This window comes from Macaca fascicularis, chromosome 4 (genome assembly GCF_037993035.2).
Source record: "Macaca fascicularis isolate 582-1 chromosome 4, T2T-MFA8v1.1".
NCBI classification, from domain to species: domain Eukaryota; kingdom Metazoa; phylum Chordata; class Mammalia; order Primates; family Cercopithecidae; genus Macaca; species Macaca fascicularis.
In genome coordinates, this window is record NC_088378.1 from 95832312 (window position 1) to 95858247 (window position 25936).

Consider the following 25936-nt stretch of genomic DNA (forward strand, 5'->3'; position numbering starts at 1 on the left):
CAAAAGTGACTTTGCACCTGTGAGTAAATTAGGGCGCCTGATATGGGGAGATTATCCTTGGATTACTTACATAGGCCCAATGTAAGGGCTTACATAAGTAGGGTCCCTTATGTAGGGTCCTTATACATGAAAGAGCAAGAAGGATCAGAGGCTTAAAACAACACAGATTTATTATCTTAAAGTTCTGTAGTTCAGAAATCTGAAATGGGTTTCACTGGGATAAAATCAAGGAGTTGGCGGGGATGCATTCCTTTCTGGAGGATTCTCTAGGGGAGAATCCATTTCCTTGCCCCTTGTAGCTTCTAGAGGCTGCCCCCATTCCTTGGCCCTTGGCCTCCATCTTCAAAGCTAGCAACACGGGGTAGAGTTCTCACATCACATTGTTGACTTTCTCTTTTGACTCCTTCTTCCACATTTATGAACTCTTGGGTCCATCCCAAGAGTCCAAACCAATCTGCCTATTTTAAGGTCAGCTGGTTAGCAACTTTAGTTTCATCTATTATCTTAAATTCCCCTTTGCCACATAACGTAACATATTCATAGGTTCTGGGAATTAGCACATGGACATCATTAGGGGACCAATATTATGCCTACTAATCCCACCCCTACTCCTAACTTTAAATGCCTCCCAACTTTACAGTGTAGATCATTTCAGGCATGCCCAAACTTCTACCTTTAACTTTCCAATTCCAATGTACTCTTGGAAGGTGGTGTTTGGTGGGTGGCATAGGGTTGTAGTTTAGTGTACGCAGACAAAAATATACTGGGTGTCCTGTCCAGTACACTCTTCAGGGTTTTTCAGCCTTTTGTGGGCTTTGAGCTACTTTGCAATTCTGTAAATTGTAGAAAACTAGAAAACTGATAATAATGCAAATGACTTTGTTTATAGAAATGCAAATATTGTTGAGGGGAATACAATTTATTATTGCCCTAATTTGCCAGTTTGTATTCATTTTTCAAGTCTTAGCATGTCTATCTATTTGTTTTCTCTTTGAATACGCCTTTGAAATGATTTGTAACATTTTATTGATCCCCTCATTAATGAGTTAAATAAAATTTTGCCACCCATTCATAATTACACCCCTTTTAAAATTTTTCCTTTAACAGTAAAAATTTTATTATAAATGTATAGTCACTGGAAAAATTTCTTCAACTCAGATGTCCATAGAAATGTAGTAAATTATTTGTTAAAATTTCTCTGATCTCCTTTACAAGGGATCCCACCTACTCACTAGGGATGGAGTGGTGAGCAATCTAATTTACCCAATCCAGATTAAAATTTAGTCTTATTCAGTAATATAAACTCAGGTTTAACCCAGTCTTTTCCACTCAATCTCTCAGCTTCCCTCCTACTTCTTTTCAGTTCTCTTATGTTTATAGAGAACCGGGTAGGATTATAATGACCTAATTACATCCTCGCCAGATTCTCAGTGGCTCTGCAGACCACTCTAAGTCTTTATTCCATCTTGTACATGGCCTCCAGCCTAGAGGTCCACGCTAAAACCTCATTTCTCCCCAGCAGTCTCCATGAGGGGCCCAGTGCTTCTCAACTCAGTGTGGACACCATGCAGACACCCAGAGAGGGTTGGGAGAGCCAGCTAGACCCTCTTTTACCATATCACACAGTTTGTCTGAGAGGAGGAATGTGGGATTTAAAATGCGTAAAATATGCTTAAGTATATTTTTTTAATTTTATGACAACTAGAGATGTTTTAAAGTTGCAATTGAAAAAAGAAAAAAAAATCTGGAGCTTTACACCTGAAAGCGTAAATAATGGTTCTTCTAGACAGTGGAATTATGATGGCTTTTAAAGTTCCTTTCCTTTTCTTTATTTTCTGATTTTTTAGTAAAGAATATATAAAACTTTTTGTTTAGGATTGCCCTGGCTATTGTAGCTTTTTTTTGTTGTTGTTCCATATGAATTTTACAGTAGTTTTCTTCTAATTTCTGTAAAAAAAAATGATGCTAGTAATTTGATTGGAAGAGTGTTGAATCTATAGATAGCTTTGGGCATTCTGGCCATTTTTAATGGCATTAATTCTTCCAATCCACGAGCAGGAAATGTTTTTCTATTTGTGTCATCTATTATTTTTTCAGCAGTGTTTTGTAATTCTCTTTGTAGAGATCTTTCACCTCCTTGGTCAGATGTATTCCTAGGTATTTTATATATTTCTTGGTTATTATAAAGAGGACTGAGTTCTTGATTTGACTCTCAGCTTGAACGTTAGATTGGAAAAAGAAAATGTGGTAATATATACCATGGGATACTATGCAGCCGTTAAAAAGAATGAAAGGATGTCTTTTGCAGCAACATGGCTGCAGCTGGAGGCTATTATCCTAAGTGAATTAGCACGGGAACAGAAAACTAGATACCACATGTTCTCACTTATACTTGGGAGCTAAACACTGGTGACTCATGGACATACAGATGCCAACAACAGACACTGGGGACTGATAGAGGTAGGAGGTTGGGAGGGAAGGGGTTGAAAAACTACCTATTGAATACCATGCTCATTGCCTGGCTGATGGGATCATTTGTACCCCAAACCTCAGCATCATGCAATGTATTTTTGTAACAAACCTGCACATGTACCCTCTGAATCTAAAAGTTAAAGTTATTTACAAAAAAAAAAATCTATAAAGTAACAAATCATTTATAAAAAAGAATATATAAAAGTAACAAAAGTCATTTGAAAGCTAGTTACAAAATCGTATGAATAATGTGCCCTCAACATGTTAAAAAAGTGTATAGAAAAAAGACATAAATAAATTACACTGAGATGTTAACGGTGATTGTTTAAGATCGTTTAAGATTGTGGGCAATGTTTTTGTGTGTATGTATCTACTAAAATGTAGCGATACAACAAAACACTTTCTGATATTGGTTGGACTCAGTTGTTTTGAGCCTGGTGCTAATGAGTCTAGACTTCGGTTGGGTAATAGTCCAGTCCCTTCAGAAATACTGTGTTCCACAGATATTGACTAAATTTCAATGTATTTAATATGGTCAGGCTTTGTGTCCCCACCTGAATCTCATGTTGAATTACAATTCCCATAATCCTCATAATCCCCACCTGTCAAGGGAGAGACCAGGTGGAGGTAACTGAATCTTGGGGATGGTTTTCCCCATGCTGTTCTTGTGATCGGGAGTGAGTTCTCACGAGATGTGGTGGTTTTATAAGGAAGTCTTCCTACTTCACTCGGCACTTCTTCTTGTGAAAGAGGTGCTTTGCTTTCTCCTTCACCTTCCGCCATGATTTTAAGTTTCCTGAAGCCTCCCCAGCCATGCTGAACTGTGAGTCAATTAAGCTTGTTTCCTTTGTAAATTATCCAGTCTTGGGCAGTTCTTTACAGCAGTATGAAAATGGACTAATACAGTATTTATCAAGGTTCTACAAAGGAACAGAACCAACAGCAGTGTGTGTGTGTGTGTGTGTGTGTGTTTATGTATAGAGAGCATCCAAGTCTTCTTATTTAAGCAAGAATGATCATAGTGGTTCATATTAAATATGGTGTGTGTATATATATGTAGTCTCCGATGCATATACTTAAGTTGAGGAATGTTCGTTCTAGCCATAGCTTAGTAATAATGTTTTAGTTTTGTTGCTACTGCTGTGGTTTCAAATGAGGAATGGATGTAATAGGGAGTTTTCTTCCAAAATGCATTAACAGATTTTTTTTTTATTGCAAACCCTCCTTCAATTACTGATTTATGTCTTACTTAGCCATGATCTATCCTCCTTTTAACATATGTCAGAATTTTGTTATTTAGGTTTTTTGTATCTATGTTCATAACTGAGGCTGGCTTGTGGTTTTCCTTTTTTCTACTACCCTTGTCCAATTTAGGCATGAAGATCATGCTAGCCTTACAGAATAAGGTGGGAAACTTGTCATTATATAATATGTATTATATATAATTATATATTTTATATAATATAATATACATCATATATAATTATATATTTTATATAATATATATAATATATATGATATATATTATATATAATATATGATATATATTATATATAATATATATAATCATGGCTATATATATATATATATATATGTAGAGAGAGGTAGAGAGAGAGAGAGAGAAATTTATTTTTAAAAATTGGCTCACACAATTGTAGGGCTGGAAAGTCCAAATTTTTCAAGGCAGGCCAGCAGGCCAGAGACCCAGGGGGAAGAGTTGACATTGCAGTGTCAAGTCCAAAGTCAGTCTGGAGGCAGAATTCCTTTTTTCTCAGGGGACTTCCGTCTTTGCTCTTAAGGCATTCAACCAACTGGATGAGGCCTACCCACTTTATGGAGGGTAATCTGCTTTACTCGGCGTCTACTGATTTAAATATTAATCACATCTTTAAAAAGGCATCCACAGTAAAATCTAGACTGGTGTTCCACTGAACAACTGGACACCATATTCTGGCCAAATTACTACATAAAATTAACCATCACATTCCCTATCTTTATAATTCTTTCTTACCTCATTGTAATCTCTCAAAAGATATTCTGCTTCCTTGTTAATGCTAACCCCTCCACATGAGCTCTTGATCTCCCCTGTTTCTGTCTCCTCCAAAAATTTTTCACAATGATTTATTTTTTCCTGTTGTGTTATGAATCGCTTCATTCTCACTCATCTCTCCCTCTAGGTAAACATGTTCAAGTCTGCCCTCATTTTAAATAACATTTCCTCGTTGTATTACACTCTCTAGCTATTACACTTTGGTCTGCTTAACTTCATTAGCAAATATCTTTTTAAAAATTTATTTATTATTTTGTCTTTTTCTATGATCTGAAGTAATTCATAATCATAGGGATTGTCTGAACCTTACAGGTTTCCTAGAATTCTTCACATGGGACATGAGACTTTGAAAACTAGATCTTTGACTGCCTATTTAATTTCTTCTCTTACAGCTTATTTATTTAGGCTTCTGTTTTGTTTTGCTTGTATATAAGAGTAAATTTATGTTTTATAAATATATCTGAAATTCTGTTAACTCTAGGGTAAGATACAAACTAATCAAGCTCATTTACACATTGATGGTTACAGCTGTAATGAAGCTCTTATTTAACAATTTTGACACCAAAATATAATAAAAACATATGGAATCTGCTATTGTTCTAGCTTGTCATAGATGTTAACCAAAATCTGGCTTATGATGAGACAGGAAAACACTTTTGTCAATTAAAAAAAAAAAAAAACCAAACTTGTTCACTTCCATTTTAATCTTTTAAATGGTTGTTCCTTTCTGTAGTGTTTCTGTTTTTACTGCATCCTTTATTTCCAAGTAGTTTTTATTTCTTTTTATTTTCATTTCTTCTGTTTTGTGCTGAGAGCTTATTTCTTGTCTTTTACCCACATCAATACATAAGCTTTTGCTATTTTGTTTCTTGCATTCTTTTTTTTTCTACCTTAAAGTCATCTGTTTATACTTGTGTTTTCTTTTTCATTTCTCAAAGTTGATTTATTTAACTCTTCTCTATTCAACTTTGGCAATATGTAGTTTTCTAAAAAATTAGACATGTAAAATTTATTGACTGATTTCTAAAAATCATCAATTTTATCTTTTTTATTAAGTTATTGGCACAATGACAAACAGCAGTGTTATATTTTTAACAGTTCCTTTTCCTCTATAATTTTGGTCATTTTTCAGTCTTAATGTGGTTGATTTATATCTTCTCTTTTTTAAATTTTTCAGCCTTGCCTACTTTTATAGTTTTTTTTCAATGTCTTTTCAAAACACTAGTTTGGGTTTTATTGATAAAATTAACTAGAATAAGTTTTTATGCTTTACTAATCACAATTTATATTTTTTATTAATTCCTTTGGTCCTTTAATTTTTTTGTTTTCTGTTCTTTTCTAATTTGGGGCTTAATTATTGTTTAAAAATTCAGAGCTGTCTAATAAATATCTAGGAGAACAGCTTCTCCTTTGGGAACTATTTCAAATTCACCCTATTAGGAGTGATACCTGCTACTCTCATCCTTATTTATTTTCCAATAGTTGATATTTTATTTCCTCTTAAGCTCAACAGCTTTTTAGAGTGAGATTTTTAAATGTCCAAGAAATTTTTTAAAATATATTCTTTCATTAGTAAGTTTAATTTTACTGCATCATTATTAGAGATCACATTTCACTGGTACAGTTTTCTCCATTTCACTATTTTCCAAGTATCTTTGGTATATTGTTCTGGATAAATTTCTTATAAACAATATCACAGGATTTTTTTTTTTTCTAAATTAGGCATAAAACACTTTGACTCATACACATTATTATTATGTTTGAGCTTATTTGTACAATCTATTTTATATTTTCTACATAGTATTCTTTTCATTGTCCTAATTTGTTTTCTTCTCTTTTGTTATGCAGATAGCATTTTTTCATTTCATCTACATTTCTCTGGTGCAAGTATCATTGGTAAACATTTTCTGTAAAGGGCCTGATAGTAAATACTTTTGTGGATCATACAGTCTCTGTCACAACTACTCAACTCGGTTAGAACATGAAAGCAGCCATAGAAAATACATAAATGAATAAACATGGCTGTGCTCCAGTAAAACTTCAATTAAAAAAATTAGGCATTTGGCCTAAGGGCTTGTTTCAGTCTGTCCTAGCTGCCATGACAGAATACCATAGACTAGGTGGCTTAAACAACAAACATATATCTGTTCCAGTTCTGGAGGCTGGAAGTCCAAAATCAGGGTGCCAGCACAGTCAGGTTCTTGGTGAAGGTCCTCTTCTTGATTATGCTCTTGCACAGCATAATTGGCACAATAATATACAGAGCAGTATCACGTCTTTAACAGTTCCTTTAGCTGTATAACGTTGGCTCTTTTTCGTTCCTAATGTGGTGGACTTGTCTCCTCTCTCTTTTTAAATTTTTCAGCCTTCTTACTTTTGAAGTTTTTTTTTTCACGATCTTTTCGAAACACTAGTTTGTGGCAGTGGGGGTCAGGGGGTGGGGGTATTGACAAAGTTAACGAGAGCCATTTTCTTGGTGCATGCACAGAGAGAGATCTTACATCTCCTCCTCTTTTTATAAGGGCATTAACCCCATCATGATGCTCCACCCTCATGATCTCATCTAACCCTAATCACCTCTCAAAAGCACCTCCATCACACTGGCGGTTAGGGTTTCAACATATGAATTTGGAGGGGACGCAAACATTCAACCCATAACACAGCTATGGTTTCCTAGCCCTGCTCTAGTGTTTTGTGTTGTAAGAACAGTTTTAAAGCCGTCTAGCGGAGGGCCTCCCTTCAATTTTCTTTATTGCATTTTTCTGGAAATTCTATTAGGTCATATCTCTGAATCCATTTCTCACATTTACATCTCTTTATTACTGTTACTCCTGAAGCTTTTTCTTTTTGTTAATGGTAGTAGTACATGGACACAATAACAAATCAAATAGTAAAGGGAAAGCAACACCCTCCCATCTTATCACTCAGTCCCTACCTACAGGCCCTAACTCCTCTTTGTGCCTTTTTAAAAAATTTTTTCTGGTCATAATGCCAAGTAATATGTTTATACCTCTATTCCTTATCTCCCTGATATGAAAGATAGTGATTTAGTTCAATTATGTTACCTTCCTCTATATGACTATGTTCTTTCCTCTCTTCCCCAAATTTAATATCTGTAACATAGCTTTAGCTCTACTAATAGTTATCTTAATCCAATCAACTTTGGCAGGTTTTTTAAAAATAGATTTTACTTTTTGGCGCAGTTTTAGGTTCTCAGCAAAAGCAAAACTGAGCATAAGGTACAGAGATTTCTTATATCTCCACTTCAACAGAGTATTTTTTTATTCTACAGTTTGTGAGAAGGAAAATTAATAATCAATTATAATAGTGATCCTAAAACCAAAGATGAAAGGATTATTGTCTTATATTACACTAATTGTTTAAAATTGTGCCTTATTTTCTTTTTAATATTCAGATCATGTCTTTCTTATTCACCTTTCTTTCTTCTCTCTTTTTGCTTCTGTTTTAGTCTGTTTGGGCTGCTATAATAAAATATGAAGTGGGTGGCTTATAAACAACAGAAAATGATTTCTCACAGTTCTGGGCTAGGAAGCCCAAGATAAAGGTGTCAGTGAATTCAGTATCTGGCGAGGCCTCTTGGTTCACAGACAGCTATAGTCTTGCTGTGTCCATAGCAGAAGGAAAAGGTTGCTCTCTGAGCCTCTTTTATAAGGGCACTAATCCCAATCATGAGGGCACATCGTATCTCCTTATACATGATGCTCTTTTTTTTAAGTACTTTTTTCATCATACCACCTTTTCTCGAGTTCCCTGTCATTGTCCTGAAGATGTCTCTCCTGGGAATCTATCTACTCATCCTCTGTTCCTCTCTGCACTGGTTGTTCTTCAGGCCTGTTCTGCAGTTGTTTTCCAAATATCTCTCTTCCCTGCCCTCCTGGGCCAAGGCTTCTGTTTGTGAATTGCATGTTGTCTTCCTCTTGGTCGGTTTGCCCCTAATTTTATTGGACTTCATCCTCAAGGGCAATTACATTTTTAACTTCTAAAAGTCTTTTATGCTCTCTAATTGTTCTTTTTCCTAACAACCTTTTATTGACTTTTCTTTACAATATCCCTAAGAGAATATTTTTTAAGTTCTCAGTCCTTCCATTTTCTCTACTGCTTCTGTAGTTTGTTTACTTGTTCTTGTTGGTCCTCCTTTTCATTTAGTTGCTTTTCTTCAAATATTTGATGATCTTTTGTTGTTCATTCTTATCTATGAATGAGAAGCTTAATTAATTACTTAGTAATCAATTGGTATGGGTTTTCTCTCCCGTAAATGGCAGAGTAGACTGCAGGGCTTATGTAACTGGGTGCAGCTTCACTTTAGGGCACCTGGGCATGGAGCAGGCAGGCTAGCTGGAGTCCCCAGTTGCTAAAACAAGAAGGGATTTTCTGGCTCACGCCTGTAATCCCAGCACTTTGGGAGGTGAAGGTGGGAGGATCACTGAGATCAGGAGTTCAAGACTAGCCTGGCCAACATGGCGAAACCCCGTCTCTACTAGAAATACAAAAATTAGCTGGGTGTGGTGGTGTGCACCTGTAATCCCAGCTACTCAGGAGGCTGAGGTAGGAGAATCGCTTGAACCTGGGGGGCGGAGATTGTAGTAAGCCAAGGTCGCGCCACTGCACTCCAGTCTGGGATGATAGAGTGAGACTCCATCTCAAAAAAAAAGAAGGAATTTTCTGTGACAGTGGCTATCTTTAGTCTTCCTCTCTCCTGGACAGGGCTTTTTTATTCCTTTAGTTTGACTGCATTTCTCTCTCAGACAGCTGTACTCTCCTTAGAATTCTATCCTAGCTGGTGTGTAAGTTTTCTCTGGCCTGTATCTTGAGGATTTTAGCTTTAGGTTAGTGATGCCTTTGCAATTCAGTTGTTAGGGCTCCTGTCCTAATTAAATTATTAATTATCTTTTTATTGCCCAGTACGCTGCGCAGTTCCTGGTATTTGTTCACCCTATTTTTAGAATTTCAGTGGATTTTGTTGTATAGTCTCAGTGGTTTCCTCATGTACATAATATATTTTGGGTTTCCTCAACTCTTGTCAATCCAAACCCGTTGATTTTTTTTTTCCCTTTGGGTGCACCTCACAATTTCTGGTTTGCTGACAGTACCTTCTTGCTTGCTAGTGCCAACATGGCTCTACATGACACACAGTCTGTAAATGTAAGGGATCTGGGTCGGTATTTACATAGACATCAAATTCAGTCCCCTGGTTTATTCTTATTGAGGTCGTTTAAGCTAGTCATTTGCTGGGATAGTTTTAATTTCTTGCTTCAAGCCACCTTGTTATTAGCCTGCTCTAAAAATGTTACATTGACCTTTTTTTTTTATGGGAGCAAGTGGTTCATACTTATTGGGCAATCGTACTTTCCAGAAATTGTAAGTGTCTGAACATATTTGCACATGGCTATTGCTGTATGTATAGTTGTATTTTGTGTGTGTAAGGAATAAGCCACCAGTCCATGAATTTGCTCTAAATTCTAAGAGCAAAGATGTCTTTACAATGAAACTGGGTGCTTTAGCTTTCCTTTGTAGCACTTTGTGTCATCATAGACTCCTGATTTATTTCTTCAACATGATAGCCTTCAACCAAATAAACATGTGACACCTACTGACTACACTTATTTTTCCACTTTGGAAAGACCCATCATGATAGAAGGGGATGTTAATAGACTTGCCCCGTGGAGCTTAATAAGTTAGTTCTTGAAAGAGGAACTGAATGGAATGGTAATAACACAGATTCTCAGTAGCTCAATGGCCCTCCCCAGCAGAGAAAAGGCTGACCTCATTTCTGGATCACTCTCTGACATAAATTTCTCAGTCATAGGATATTTCAGAGACTTTTACATGAAATGCAGGAAAACCACATTCCACCCACATTTGGTCTTGACAGAGACTCATGTTGTGACATATATGCTTTTCTATTATGTATACTAGAAAAGAAAAATCTCAGAATGGAAATTTGGGAACTTGCTGGGCTTACCAAAACTGAAAATATAACTGTGGCTGCGTTCTTGTAGAAGTGAGTGATAAAGAAATTGTCTTTTATAAGTTTCAGAAAAGAGATGGTATTTTTATGTGGGTGACCTTTGAGAACCAGCAAATCACTAACAAAGAAGATACCCAAATTTCCCATTTTAAGAATATAGCAGAAGTATAATTTCAAGATTAAAATGCAAGTCCACACATATGTAGCTAAGAACACAAGCCCTCTAAGATGAGCCAAGAAAAAAAATTACTGATGTTTGACTCAGTTAGCTATTCTTTCTGACAGGAGATTAAAGCCGCCTGTGAGATTTCTTTGACTCGTGACTCATTTAATTCGTTTAGACATTGCCAGCAGAGCAAGCTACAACAAAGCAGATCCATCTTAACAAGCTCACTCCTGGCTGTTCTAATAAAGAAAAATAATTGAATTGCTGATTTTGATTTTTGAAAATGCACTCAGCATTTGAGTATTTGGCTTCACACTCCAAATAAACATAGAAATATTTATTACATCATCTTCTTCCCCAGAGTGAATGGGAAAAAAAGCACACGCACAGAATTAGCTCCAGGTAACCTTTAAACTAATGTAGCACTGAAGTATGTTTGCCATGTTTAGTTTATTATAACTGAATTTTTAACTTAAAATCTTACTGTCTTATTTGGAAGAAGCACCAGTTCAAAGCACATGTGGATAAATGAATAATGCTGATGTTAAGCACATTTATTATGAATGTTATTTCTCAAGATGCATCTGCTGCAGCGGAGAAGAATCAGTCCTGGTCAAAGTGAGCAGTAGGTAGAGCTGAAGCAGCAAGCTGGTGGTCAGATATATTTATTCAACCTGAACACTGTTTTTTTAAATATGCATAAACATTTGAAAATCAGGAGACTCCATGTAAAAATTCAGACATGCGGTTCCCTTGCAAATTTATAGGAATTAGCAACAGGAAAGCTCATTTCCAATCCTCAGGTGCTAAGTAGCAGTAGATTCCTCCAGTGCTTGCAGTGTGGACACACGCACTTCACCAAGTGGCCTTATTCGTATTTCCTGCCTGATCCGTAACACAGGTTTGGGAACACTGATAAAGACAGTAAAGCATAAAACTTAGAATTAAAAGACCTCTATACTCATTCCACTGTTAGCACCAAGGCAATGCTCATTTGGATGTAGCTAGCATCTAGACAGCTAGATCTTATCCAAATATACTGATGATGGGCTGTGTATCATCTTTAAGAGGCAGTTTTACCACAGCTATGTCCAATGTACAGCAAACTTGTTCAATTAATAGCTTAATGCTTTACAACAAAGTGGATGGTCTCTGTATCTTGACTAGGATGGGAGGGGAGAGGGTTATTATTAAAGTTGTATCTAGAACCTGGGACTTTAGATATTATCTAATTTAAACTTCACAATAAGGTCAGGAGGCTGGTGTTTTATAGATAGAAAAGCAAAGTTAAGGAAAATAAGCTTACTTGATGTTAAACAATTACTAAGTGGTAGGGCAGCTATTCAAAACCAAGTCTGTGTGACTAAAAAAAAAAAAAAACTACATTTTATCAATTTTACAACATCTCTTTGGAGACATATCCCCTCTCAATAAAATGAGAAGAATGTTAATCCTTTGGCTCTCAGAGGTATGCACTATATTAATGATATCATTTTTATGTTTGTGATTCTCTTGGGGGATATTAGCTCATATTACCAATATTTCAAGCTTTAAAATATAGAAAACTTTAAACAGAACCCTTTTATACAACCTCCCAGTGATCAGTTATCCTCCCTTGTATAAGTTTGGCAGCAGCTATAATAGAGAGTCAAATTAACAGTGGCTCAAACACATTAGAAATTTATTTCTTGGAGTTTCATACTTTCTGTGATACCCATGTGCTTGCACATTAATAAATTTGTATGCCTTTGTCCTCTTAAAAAAAACGTATTTCTCTTCACATAATAGTCTGAGATTAAGCATTTCACAGCCAGTATTATGAGTTTCAAGTGGTCAGGACTTAAGTTCTTTTTAATCTTGTTCCACTGCCCTAGAGTGATGCTCTCATCCCATGGTACAAGATGGCTTGCTACCACATTGCACACATTATTTTCACTCATATCTCATTAACAAGAATGTAATGAAATAACTACACCTACATATGAAAGAGTCTGGGGAATGTAGTCATTGTCTAAGGCACCCTGTGCCTCGCTAAAATTTTATTATCATGGAAGGAGGAGGAAACCAGTACTGTGAGACAATGATCCATCTCAGGCACACCCGTTAAAACCTACGCATAAAGTACAACCAAACCCACACTTCTCTCTTCTGATGTAGACACCTGTCTCTACTACTAACCACTTGACTTTTTCTTCTTTCTATTTTTGTGTAACTGTCAAAGTCCTGAGCCTTTTAAAAAGTCCTCCTGTTTTGTGTGATTAAAATTAGGAGATGACGAAAGTATGATTTCATGAATCACATGATTTATTGCCACACCAAGATAATTTTTTTCTTAGGTTGGCAATGCTTAAAGAGGGAGGGAATAACAAGAACAAATCTCAGAGGAAATACGCTTGATAAACATGGTACATTAACCACATAGTGAGTGAGTTCCAAAATTGTTAAAGTTTAGTGGATCAATTATGATGGAAGCAGACCTCTGTGGAAAGTAAAGTCTAATGAAAGTTTGAGGTGTACCTTTTTGCAAGTGGTTCTTGAGAGAGGCTGGCTTCACCAACAAGGTGGAGGAAGACCACCAAGGTTGTGAAGACATGTAAGTTCCCTCCACACTAGAGGACAGTGCTGGTGTTGGATGGTGAGGTTTCAGAGATTAGCTCAAAGGCTAACAGGTGTGGCCCTGTCATAGACTGAGCTCTCAGTCTTCAGACAAGTGGCTAACAAGAGTGTAGCCCTGTGGTAGACTGAACTCTTCAAGTGTCTGTCAAACTCTTGGGCTTATATGTATTTTGAAGTCCAACTGTTGAGGTCAATAGCTCGTATATGGGGTCTCATACATCTCATTCTTGAGGAAAGGGAGAATTCACTCCAAGTTCTTGTCATAGCAAAATATATGTCACTCAATTTGCAAACTATGATCATTTCACAGCTACCTAATACCTCCCTAGCTTAGGTCTTATGTCCATACTTGATCACATCAGATTTCTTCCTGTTCCATTTGTCAGTGTTTCCGTCTCCCAACTCTGTATATTTTGTGGTGGTATTCTCAATTGGAAATTACTAGCCCCCTATGTGTCAACAAGTGTCAGTCTTCCTCCAGGTTAACTTTAAAATATGAATTTGTAATACATCTTTGTGGAGGTAGGATGATTTTCCTAGGCGGGGATTTCTTTTCATATTCAATGGTGTACTATTTTGACTGGAAAGGGCAAAACAGTATATGTTTACATTTCTTTGGTAGTATCAGGTATATAGATATGCACTTAACAAGTAGCAATCAGCTATAGTCGTGATTCTCATGTTTTGTAGAGCCATTGGGTATCTATTAGACAAACAACTATAATAGTTATTATCAATAATTAATCCATAAATTGATCTGTAGATTTAATGCAATCCTAATTAACACCTTGTCAAGCTTTTTATTGACGTTGACAAGCTGATTATGAAATTCAAATGAAAATGCCGAGGACCCATAATAATCAAGACAAACTAAAAAATATTGCAGGACAACTAATACCTAATTTCAAGTCTTATTAAGATACAGTAATCCAGACAATATAGTATTAGCATTAAATAGATCGCTGAAACATAACAGGGAATCCAGAAATAGACTCATACATTTATAGACAACTGTTTTTCTGCAAAGGTGTAAAGGAATTGAGTGGAGAAATGATAGTCTTTTCAGTAAATGGTAATGAAAGAATTGAAATACATATGCAAAAAATGAACACTGATTTACACCTCACATCATATACAAAAAGTAACTCGAAATATAGACTTAAATGATCAAAAGCATGATCCATAAAGGCACAAATTGATAAACTGGGTTGCATGAAAATTTAAAACTTCTGCTCTTCAAAAAACACTGTTAAGAGAATAAAGAAAGCACAGACTGAGAGAAAAATATTTGCAAATTATGTATCTAGTTAAAGCACTTATATCCAGAATGTATAAAGAAATCTTGAAACTCAATAATGAGAAAATAACCCAATTCAAAAGGCTGGTGTGTTGGGGGTGGGGAAGATGCTGGAAGAAAGGCAAGCAAAAGATTTGAACATATTCTTCACCAAAGAAAGTGGTATATAGGCTCATGAAAAAATACCAAACACCGTTAGTCATTAGGGAAACGCAAATTAAAACCACAATATGATATCATTATGAACCTGTCAGAATGGTTAGTATTTAAAAGTCTGACTATACCAAGTATTAGTGAGGATGTGGAACGACTGCTGGTAGGAATATAAAATAGCATACTTTGGAAATTGCTATGTAGTTTCATTAAAAGTTAAGCATATACTTGCCATATGATTCAGTCATTCTATACCTGGATATTTTTTCCAAAAGAAATGAAATCATATCTCACTTGTACATTAAGGTTCATAGCAGCTTTATTTGTAAGAGCCCCAAACTGCAATAACTCAAATGTTCACCAAGAGATGAGTGAATAAACAAATTGTGTATAACCATACAATGGAAAACTATCTGCAACAAAATGAGGTGAGCTATTTATTGATATATGCAACAACTGATGAATTTCAAAATAAATATGCTGAGTGAAAGAAGTCACTCAGCATACTATATAAGTATATATAAGTATATTTATATAAAACTCTACAAAATGCAAACTAATGCAGAGTGACAAAAATTAGATCAGTTCTTGCCTGGGGTGGAATTAAAGAGAGGGGCTCATCACAAAGGGACAGCAGGAAGAAATATTTTGGAGTGGTGGAACTCTTTTGTATCTTGATTGTTGTGCGGGTGGTTACATATTCTGCTTGTCAAAGTTCACAAAACTATATTGCCTCTAAGATAATATAGCTTAGGATTACCTTTCAATAAATCAATTAATAGGCTCTTGGTATATACCAGAAATAAAATTGATTTTTAATAAAGAAAATGAAATCTAAAATATCCATTAATTTTCCTCATTGTTTTCCTCCATGCTGGGCTATAAGATAACACCAAGTGTACCTGTAGTTAAAAAAAGTATTCATTGTTTATTTAAAATTCAAAGTTAACTGAATGCCCTAGTTGTTATTTTTGCTCAATCTGGCAACCGCAATATATCTATATGTACATTCTTTCTATCTATCTATCTGTCATTCTGACTGTCTGGTATATGTACCATGTCTGTTTGTAAGCAATTTAACTTTGTGAAGAATCTTCCAAGAAAAACTGTGTGCAAACTATTTTCCCAGGTCATAAAACACAATGATCAGTGATTTAAAGTTATTTGATATAAATCAATCAAGTGCTGGGGGCCAACTACCAAAAATTATTATTTTCATTTAAAGTAATTAAAGCATTACCATTGGCAATAATAGGCTGTCAGACCAGTTTTCTCTGAGGCCACTGATAGCTCAAGAAAATAAAACATCATTAGCATATATTGCAAAGCAGTTTATACAAAAGTTGGACAAAATCACTAAGCCACAGGGTAACAAAGGAAGAGATTAAAACAAAAACATTTCCCTGTTTTATTCTGCTAAAATTAATGTCTTGTAAACTAAGATAAGATCCTAGGAAATGACTGCTGCTACCTACCTTTCTACTAGCAACTGCAGGATACATGTCTATCTTGAGCAAATCGGCAGTTTAAACCAATGCAGAGCTAGGTGTTAACGTGGCCTTGGGTTCTGGAGATACCCAGGGGAGAAACTGAGGTGAGGGCTTCCCCTGGGGCTGGGCAAGAGCCTGAGACCTATGTCAGATTACCCAGGAAGAGGATCAGAAAACAAGATTTGGAAAAATCTTGCCCCTCAGGGATCCACTTACCATGCAAAGAAGGTGGTATAAGACCCATATTAAAGTCACTGGCTCCCTACCCCCTAAAAAAGCCAAGAAATTGCTGAGTAGTTATGCTAAGTCCTCTGATTCCTGAGGCTAGAGGAAAAGTTTGGGAACCTGGAGGCTTCTTCTGGTAGCTTACCCAGAGACTAGCAACTTGCCTGCCATTGCATTGCCAGCCTGTGTGGTGGAGTGCCACCATCCATCACTCACCGCACTGCCAGGAGCTTAGGTGTTTCATTAGCTAGCCCAGAACATGTTAATGCTGTAAAAACCCTGCTAAGGGCTGGGCACAGTGGCTCACACCTGTAATCCCAGCACTCTGGGAGGTCAAGGTGGGTGGATTGCTTGAGGCCAGGAGTTCGAGACCAGCCTAGACGTAGCGAAACTTCATCTGTACTAAAAATACAACAAGTAGCCAGGCGTGATAGTGCACACCTGTAATCCCAGCTACTCGGGAGGCTGAGGCAGGAGAATCACTTGGACCCAGGAGGTGGAGGTTGCAGTGAGCTGAGATTGTGCCACTGCACTCCAGCCTGGGTGACAGAGCAAGACTCTGTCTCAAACAACAACAACAAACAACAATACCTCCAAAAACTCTGCTAAGGGCCCACAACCCAGAGAGACAAAGATCACTCTGGACAAATACAACATTCCTGGTGAAAGAGAACTGCTATAAGAGAAAGATAAGGGAAAGTGTTCAAGAAGATGCAGGTGATATACACATGTACACATACATATTTTCTGGTGCTAAAACAAGCCATAAGTTCCCTATGAAACAACTTAGCACATGAATTGAAGGAGAGGATAGTCATCACAGAGGTTAAAAAAAAATGGCAAAGAAGACATGCATACAGCCAACAGATACATGAAAAAATGCTCGTCATCACTGGCCATCAGAGAAATGCAAATCAACACCACAATGAGATGCCATCTTACACCAGTTAGAATGGCAATCATTAAAAAGTCAGGAAACAACAGGTGCTGGAGAGGATGTGGAGAAATAGGAACACTTTTACACTGTTGGTGGGATTGTAAACTGGTTCAACCATTGTGGAAAACAGTATGGCGATTCCTCAAGGATCTAGAACTAGAAATACCATATGACCCAGCCATCCCATTACTAGGTATATACCCTAAGGATTATAAATCATTGCTGCTATAAAGACACATGCACACGTATGTTTATTGCGGCACTATTCACAATAGCAAAGACTTGGAATCAACCCAAATGTCCATCAGTGACAGACTGGATTAAGAAAATGTGGCACATATACACCATGGGATACTATGCAGCCATAAAAAAGATGAGTTCATGTCCTTACATGGATGCAGCTGGAAGCCATCATTCTCAGCAAAGTATCGCAAGAACAGAAAACCAAACACCGCATGTTCTCACTCATAGGTGGGAACTGATCAATGAGATCACTTGGACTTGGGGAGGCGAACATCACACACTGGGGCCTATCACGGGGAGCAGGGAGGGGGAGGGATGGCATTGGGAGTTATACCTGATGTAAATGACGAGTTGATGGGTGCTGTCGAGTTGGTGGGTGCAGCACACCAACATGGCACAAGTATACATATGTAACAAACCTGCACGTTGTGCACATGTACCCTAGAACTTAAAGTATAAAAAAAGAAAAAAAAAGGCCTGAAAGACTATAGAAGAAATAGCTCAAAGGACAGTCATGTGAAATCATGATAGAAATCATGAGAGGACAGAGAAGAAGATTTGGGGATAGATTTAGTAGACATAACATGTAGTAGAAATATCTTAGGAAGAAATAAATTATAAAATTGATAATATAAGAAAATTTCTGGGGACTGAAGACCCAAGTCTACAGACTAAAAGAAATTACAGAGAAATAGGCAGGGTTAATGAGGAAAGAACACACACTTAGGCATATCCAGGGAAATTTTTGAAGCCCCGGAATAAAATGAAATTGTACAAATTTCCAGCCAGTAAAAGCAAATTATCTACATGAAAAGTGACAGCACAGGAAAAGAAAATAATAATTCTTGGAATTAATTAAACAAATGTAAAGGAAAAGTAGAGTTGAATATCTACATTAAGAAGGGAAGACATGGCCGAGCACGGTGGCTAATGCCTGTAATCCTAACACTTTGGGAGACTGAGGAAGGTGGATCACCTGAGATCAGGAGTTCGAGACCAGCCTGGCCAACATGGTGAAACCCTGTCTCTACTAAAAATAAAATTAGCCGGGTGTGGGGATGCATGCCTGTAATCCCAGCTACTTGGGAGGCTGAGGCAGGAGAATCGCTTGAACCTGGGAAGGTGGAGGTTGCAGTGAGCTGAGATCGTGCCATTGCACTCCAACCTGGGCAACAAGAGTGAAACTGTCTCAAAAAGAAGGGAAGACATGGCATAGATTGTAAGTTGATCAAATCAGCAGAAATGAGAAAAAGGAAACAGAAGAAACATTGTAAAAAAAAAAAAAAGACATAAAGTAAAATAGAAAACATAAAAGTATGTCAATCATTACATTAAGAAAAAATGGGCTAGTTTATTCCATTAAATATCAGAGATTGTCAAATTTGTTAAAATATAAAACGTAACTGCAAACAACTTAGAACAAAGTGGTTTAAAAAAAAAAGATTAAAACTCAAGAGCTAGGTGGTCATACTTCCTGTTTGTTGGAGAAAGGAGAGGAAGGAAAGCATGAGGAGCTGCTGTGGCCACCAGCACAGCTCTGTGGAGCCTTACAGAGCCCTTTGGAGCCAGAGGAGCCCAGAGCCCACACCACCCACCTGCCCTGCTACTCACCACCACTGCCGCATCCTCGGACCTGTTCTCACCATGTGTTAAAGTATGGGGGTTACTGTGAAGTTCTAGGCGTGCAGACCTGCCTGCCCCAGGATATTAAAAAGGCATATCAGGAAACTGGCAATGAAGTGCCACCCACATCATCCTGAAAATAAGGAAGCAGCACGGAGAAAATTCGAGTAGTGAAGTGTATGAGGTGTTACCAGATGCTAGAAAAAAAGAGACATCTATGACAAATATGGCAGAGAAGGATTAAATGGTGGTGGAGAAGGTAGAAGTCATTTTGACAGTCTGTTTGAGTTTGGCTTAACATTCCATCTTCAGGGAAGTTTTTGGTGGAAGGACCCATTTCCATCTGACTTCTTCGAAGGCCCATTTGAGGGCATTTTTGGTGGAGTGGGGGGTGGAATTGAAGAGATTCCTAAAGAAGCAGAAGCTGAGGGATGGGGCCATTTTTCTGTGCCTTCAGTGTACTTCCATCTTTTGGAATTGGGCTTTGTTCTTTTGGAAGAGGGTTTATTTCATTTTGGTCACTAGGTCATGGAGGCATTATTTCCAAGTCATTTGGTAATAGTGAGATGGGCAACTTCGAATCTATATCAACTCCTGTTAAAATAGTTAATGGCAGAAAAATTAATAGGAAGAGGTTAAGAGAGAGTAGAAGTTGAAGAAGATGGCCAGTTAAAGTCCTTAATAATAAATGGTAAGGAGCAGGTTCCATGCTTGGATAACAAGTACTTCAATGCGTGTATATAATGGAAATGTTAAACTCTAAAAAGCACCATTTGAGGATTGACAGTAACATATTTTGAAGACGTTGAATGAACTTGATTTTCAGTATAATTGTACCTAATCTGAAGTATTTATAAATAACTCATCAGAGCTCCTATTTGTCATAGACTTAGGAGTTTATTGTTGGGACCACATAATAGGACCAATTTGCTTTTATCTTTAAAAGTGTTGTAAATCTCTGTATGCACTTTGCTTTTATATTAAACCTACTCCAAGGTGAGTAGTGACTCTCTAGTAATTGTTGAACAAAACTGTACAGTAACACCAGCACGGATCTGCTTGTCCATTGTGTCTGAAATGTAAACCAAGTAGTTTCAGCCTGTTATGAAGTTAACATTGCCAGGATGAGCCTTTTATAGAAATAATTTCAATTTTTTCAGTATCTCACAGTGATAGATATGAATGCATTAATGGTAATACAGCTCTACCTTAGTATAAATTAAGGGTGTTTTCTAGTCGTGCATAAATGCTGGTAACTTAGCAAGTTTTGACAATTGTTTAAATATGTAATGTTAAGCTGGAAGCAAAGCTGATAAACTGGGTCTTTGCGATTTTATTAAAAATATATAAATGCACATGTGTTTGGTGAAAAAAGATAAACAAAAGTAAGCCAATGCAAATGAAATGAAAGCAAGAGTGATGGTATACTGTCAGACAAGATTGATTTATGGTTAAAGGCACTTACGAATAAAGAAGGACATTAAGCAATGATTAAAGTTTCAGTATGATGGTGACATTGGGTTTTGGTATGCAGAAAAACTACCTGGGTGGAAGACAAAATGAGAAAAATGAAGATGTCCCAAGCATGGTTGGGAAGGAGCAAATGAAGCAAAAGTTATTAACCAGTCAAAGAGAGTAAGATTTTGAGGATGCGGGCCAACATTGCACAAGAAGAGGTGAAGAAAGTGCAGACAGAATAAAAGAAGGGCCAGAACAGCCTAACAGAAGCTGTTGCCTTCAGAGAATGTACAGTGAGAAATTTTCAAGTCTGGAATGACAAATGTGACAAGTGGTTTATAGGAACAAGAATGCTGAATATTTAAGCATTCTTCACAATCAGTCCCAAACTTCACAATCAGTCCCAAAACTTCAGTGGAAATCAGCCTCACATAATATGGCAGTGAAAATATACAGGCGTACCTGTTTACTGTACTTCACTTTAAGGTTTGTGGTAACCCCAAAGCAATCTAGTCTGTCAACACCATTCTTCCAACAGCATGTGCTCATTTCATGTCTCTGTGTCACATTTGGCAATTCTCACAATATTGCTAACTTTATTTTTATATCTGTTGTGATCTGTGATCAGAGACCTTTGAGGTTATTGTAATTGTTTTGGGGCACCATGAACCATGCCCATGTGACACTGAACAGCACTTTCCCTGTCTCTTTCCCTCTCCTCAGGCCCTCCTATTCCCTGAAATAAACAATAATTTGAAAATAGCTTAATTAATAACCCTACAATAGCTTCGAAGTGTTTATGTAAAAGGAAGCATCTCACTTCTGTCACCTTAAATCAAAAGTTAGAAATGATTAAGCTTAGTGAGTAGGGCATGTTGAAAGCTCAGATAGCCCAAAAGCTAGGCGTCTTGCAACAGTTAGCCAAGTTGTGAATGCAAATGAAAAGTTATTGAAGGAAATTAAAAGTGCTTTTCCAATGAATACATGAGTGACAAAGTGAAACCGCTTTATTGCCATAATAGAGACAATTCAAGTGTTCTGGACAGAAGATTAAACCAGCTACAACATTCCTTTAAGCCAAAACATAATCCAGAACAAGTCCCTAACTTCCTTCAATTCTGTGATGGTTAAGAGAGATGAAAAGGCTACAGAAGAAAAGTTGTAAGCTGGCACAGGTTGGTTCATGAGGTTCAAGGAAAGAAGCTATTTTCATAACATAAAAGTGCAAGGTGAAGCAGTGAGTGCTGATGGAGAAGCTGCAGCAAGTTATCTAGAAGATCTGGCTAAGATCATTGATGAAGGTGGCTCCACTAAACAACAACAACTTTCAATGTAGATAAAACAGCCTCCTCTTGGAAGAAGACACCATCTAGGACTTTCATAGCTAGAGGAGAAAAGTCAATGCCTGGCTTCAAAGCTTCAAAGGACAGGCTGACTCTTGTTAACAGCTAATATAGCTGGTGACTATAAGTGGCAGCCAATGCTTATTTACTATTCCAAAAATCTTATAGCCCTTAACAATTATGATAAATCTACTCTGCCTGTGTTGTATCAATGGAACAACAGAGCCTGGATAACAGCACATCTGTTTACAGCAAGGTTCACTGAATATTTTAAGCTCACTGTTGAGACCCATTGCTTGGAAAACAAGATTCTTTTAAAAATATTACCACTCGTTGACAAGATACCTGATCACCCAAAAGTTCTGATGGAGATGTACATGGAGATTAATGTTGTTTTCATGCCTGCTAACACACCATTCATTCTGTAGCCCACAGATCAAAGGGTAGTGCCAATTCTCAAGCCTTATTCTTTAAGAAATACATTTTATAAGGCTATAGCTGCCATACATAGTGATTCCTCTGATGAATATGGGCAAAGTACATTGAAAACCTCCTGGAAAGGATTCACCATTCTAAATGCCATTGAGAACATTTGTGGCTGGGTGCAGTGGCTCATGCTTGTAATTCCACTTTGGAAGACTGAGGTGGGCAGATTCAAGACCAGCCTAGGCAACATGGCAAAATCCCGGGAGTTCAAGACTAGCCTGGGAACATGGCAAAACCCCATCTCTATTAAAAATTAGGCAGGTGTGGTTGTGCATACCTGTAAGCCCAGATACTCGAGGGGCTGAGGTGGAGGGATCACCTGAGCCTGGGAGGCAAAGTTTTCAGTGAGCTGAGATCACATCACTGGACTCTAGCCTGAGGGACAGAGTAAGACTCTGTCTCAAAAAAAAAAAAAAAAAAAAAAAAAAAAAAGAATATTCATGACTCATAGGTGGAAGTCAAAATATCAAATTAACAGGAGTTTGGAAGAAATTGATTCCAACACCCTTCATGGATGATTTTGAGAGGTTCCAGACTTCAGTGGAGGTAGTAGCTAGAGATGTGATGGAAATAGCAAGCGAACTAGAATTAGAAGTGAAGCCTGAAGATTTGACTGAATTGCTGTCATCTTGTGATAAAACTTGAATGAATGAGGAGTTGCTTTTTATAGATGACTAAAGAAAGTAGTTTCTTGAGACAAGATCTACTCCTGGTGAAGATGCTGTGAACATTGTTGAAATAACAACAAAGGACTTAGAATATTACATGAACTTAATTGATAAAGCAATGGCAGGGTTTGAGAGGATTGATTCCAATTTTGAATGAAATGCTATTGTGGGTAAACTGCTATCAAACAGCATTACATGCCAGAGAAATCTCTCATGAAAAGAAGAGTCAAATGATGCAGGAAACTTCACTGTTGTCCTATTTCAAGAAATTGCCACAGCCACCCCAGCCTTCAGCAACCACCATCCTGATCAGTCAGCAGCCATCAACATGGAGGCAAGACCCTCCACCAGCAAAAAGATTACAACTCACTGAAGGAACAAATGATGGCTAGAATTTTTTAGCAATAAAGTATTTTTAAATTAAGGTACCTACATTGCTGTTTTTAGACGTAATGCTTATTTCCAAAGTATGCATGTAAAGCAAAAATATGAGAAATGCAAGGAGAACTTGATAAAAATACAATTAGAGAATTAAATAGATGTCTTCCATAGTTAAATGCATCTAGTATACAAATCAGTAAATTCAGTTTACTAGATTTCTCCCACTGATTCAAGAAACGTTTACAAAATCCTGTATTTGGCCAAAAAGGAAACCTTGACAAATTAAAGTTGCCAAAAATAAAATAAAGAAAAATGCATGCTTTTAGGTTATTTTCCTAATCACACTTCAATAAAATGAGGTATAAATTATAAAAGTTTTAACTTTTGGAAAGTTAATTAATAAGAAATAAAAAGTGAAATTACCAACTATTGACAAAGCAATGAAGTGGAACAGCAAAAGCTACACTCAAAATGAACTTACTGCTTTAAATGTCTCTGTTATTAAAGGTAAAAGAGAAAAAAATTAAGAAACTTAGTATTCATCACCAGAAATTGGGAAATGAATGATGAAAGAAACCAAAAAGGATTGGCTTAATATAAATAGAAGCTGAAATTAATAAAGGAGAAAACAAAAACAAGCCAAAATAAAGCAGAAAGGATAAATCAATCCGAAAGCTGTTTTTATTTTTATTTTTTTGAGACCAATAAAGTAGATAAACTCTTTGTGAACCTGATTAAAGAGAGAATGCACATGGCAAACACACACAAGAGTGCACTTGCGAAAATATGCAAGATTAAAAACGAGAAGGAAACAAAAACATAGATACAGGCATGATTCAAAGAATTATAAGAGATTACTGCTTGCAATTCCATGGCTACAAATTTGAAAACACAGAGGAAGTGAATGATTTCCTAACAAAATATAAATTACCTTAAATTGCCAATCACTGTAGAAGATGTTGGGCTGGTGACTAAGAATCTATCATGAAAAAAGGCACAAAGACCAGATGGGTTTAATTTTCAAAGAACAGATGATTCCAATGTTATTTAAACATTTCTAGGCTATTGGAAGAAAAAGGGAAGAATCCCTTCAATTCGGAAGCCAGATTAATTTTGTTTCCAAGGCCTGATAGGCTATGCTAGACCCATCTCACTTAAAAATGCACATACAAAAAAGTTAAATGTTATCAAATATTTATGCTTCTGTCTCAGCTTAGGTTCTCTAGATAGACTGTAAGGTTTATTGGGGAGTGCTCTCAGGAACAACACCTGTAAGAAAGTAAGAAGTGGAGAAGTAGTGTGGGGAAAGTTAAACTGTAGTACTGCTACAACAGTGACTAGTATCTATCCTGTTCCATGGAGAGCTCTGAACCAGTGATAGGCTATTATTCTCTGAGAAGAAATTAAGCCGTGCCATCAGCAGTCCTCAACCTTGGGACAGCTGTGGTACTAAAAGTCTCCTGCTGAAGGTGGTATCTGGGCAGCACACTGCAGCATACATCAGACTTGAGTGACAAGAGTTTCAATTTATACCTGATTACCAGCGTGGTTACTAGTGTGGTTTGCTATCAAGAAATTGAGCATTATAATAATTTTTGTGTCAAACTTTTAAAAATGTATTAAGACCACATAATAATTAGATGCTGAAAAGGTATTGAGGCATTTGTTAATTCATCAGACACTTCTGATACCTCTATAGTTTTGTATAGTGCAGTTTATATGAATATATCATACATTCTGACATGGGCATGTGCAGTCTTCTTTTCCTTTCTCTTTCTTTCTTGGCTTTCCTTCTCTCTGTCTACTGATATCAACCCCAGTACAGTAAGCAGAATAAATAACTATAATATACTGGACCTAAGTAGAAAAAGATTTAAATTGTCCCAGATTTGTTTCAGCAAGAAGCAGTCTGCATCACCAGGTCCCCTTTTACACAGGCATGTGTTAGCAAATTTTTAATTTAATTAAACACATCTTTTTCCAGAGCCATTCTCTAGCTCTCCATTGAACACGCCACCAATATTCCCTGGAGATAGTTAACTCTGACAGGATATAAATGAAAATAAATAAGTGAAAGCCAAAAAAATCATCAAAGTGTGATCATATGTTTAAACAGAAAGTGTACGTCTTGATAGGAGGACTCTAAGTGTAGAAGTAAATCAACACCTGTTTGTCAGGGAATTGAAACAGATCCATTCAGAAGTTCTTAACTAATCCACCTTTATTAATGGCAAATACTCTCCCAACAAACAATCCCCCTCCCCTACCCATAATAAGAGATTTAAAATTAAAAATCTAATTTTAAAAGTATAAAATTTTAAATTTAAAAAGTTTAAAAT

The 25936-nt window shown here is 36.8% G+C and overlaps 2 pseudogenes; one reads left to right on the forward strand and one right to left on the reverse strand.

The window, feature by feature from the left end:
• The window catches only part of LOC123572859 (uncharacterized), a 28096-nt pseudogene extending 8091 nt beyond the window's left edge, over positions 1-20005 (forward strand).
• Positions 1-25936, reverse strand: part of LOC102143385 (ADP/ATP translocase 2-like) — a 130641-nt pseudogene that overhangs the window by 27076 nt on the left and 77629 nt on the right.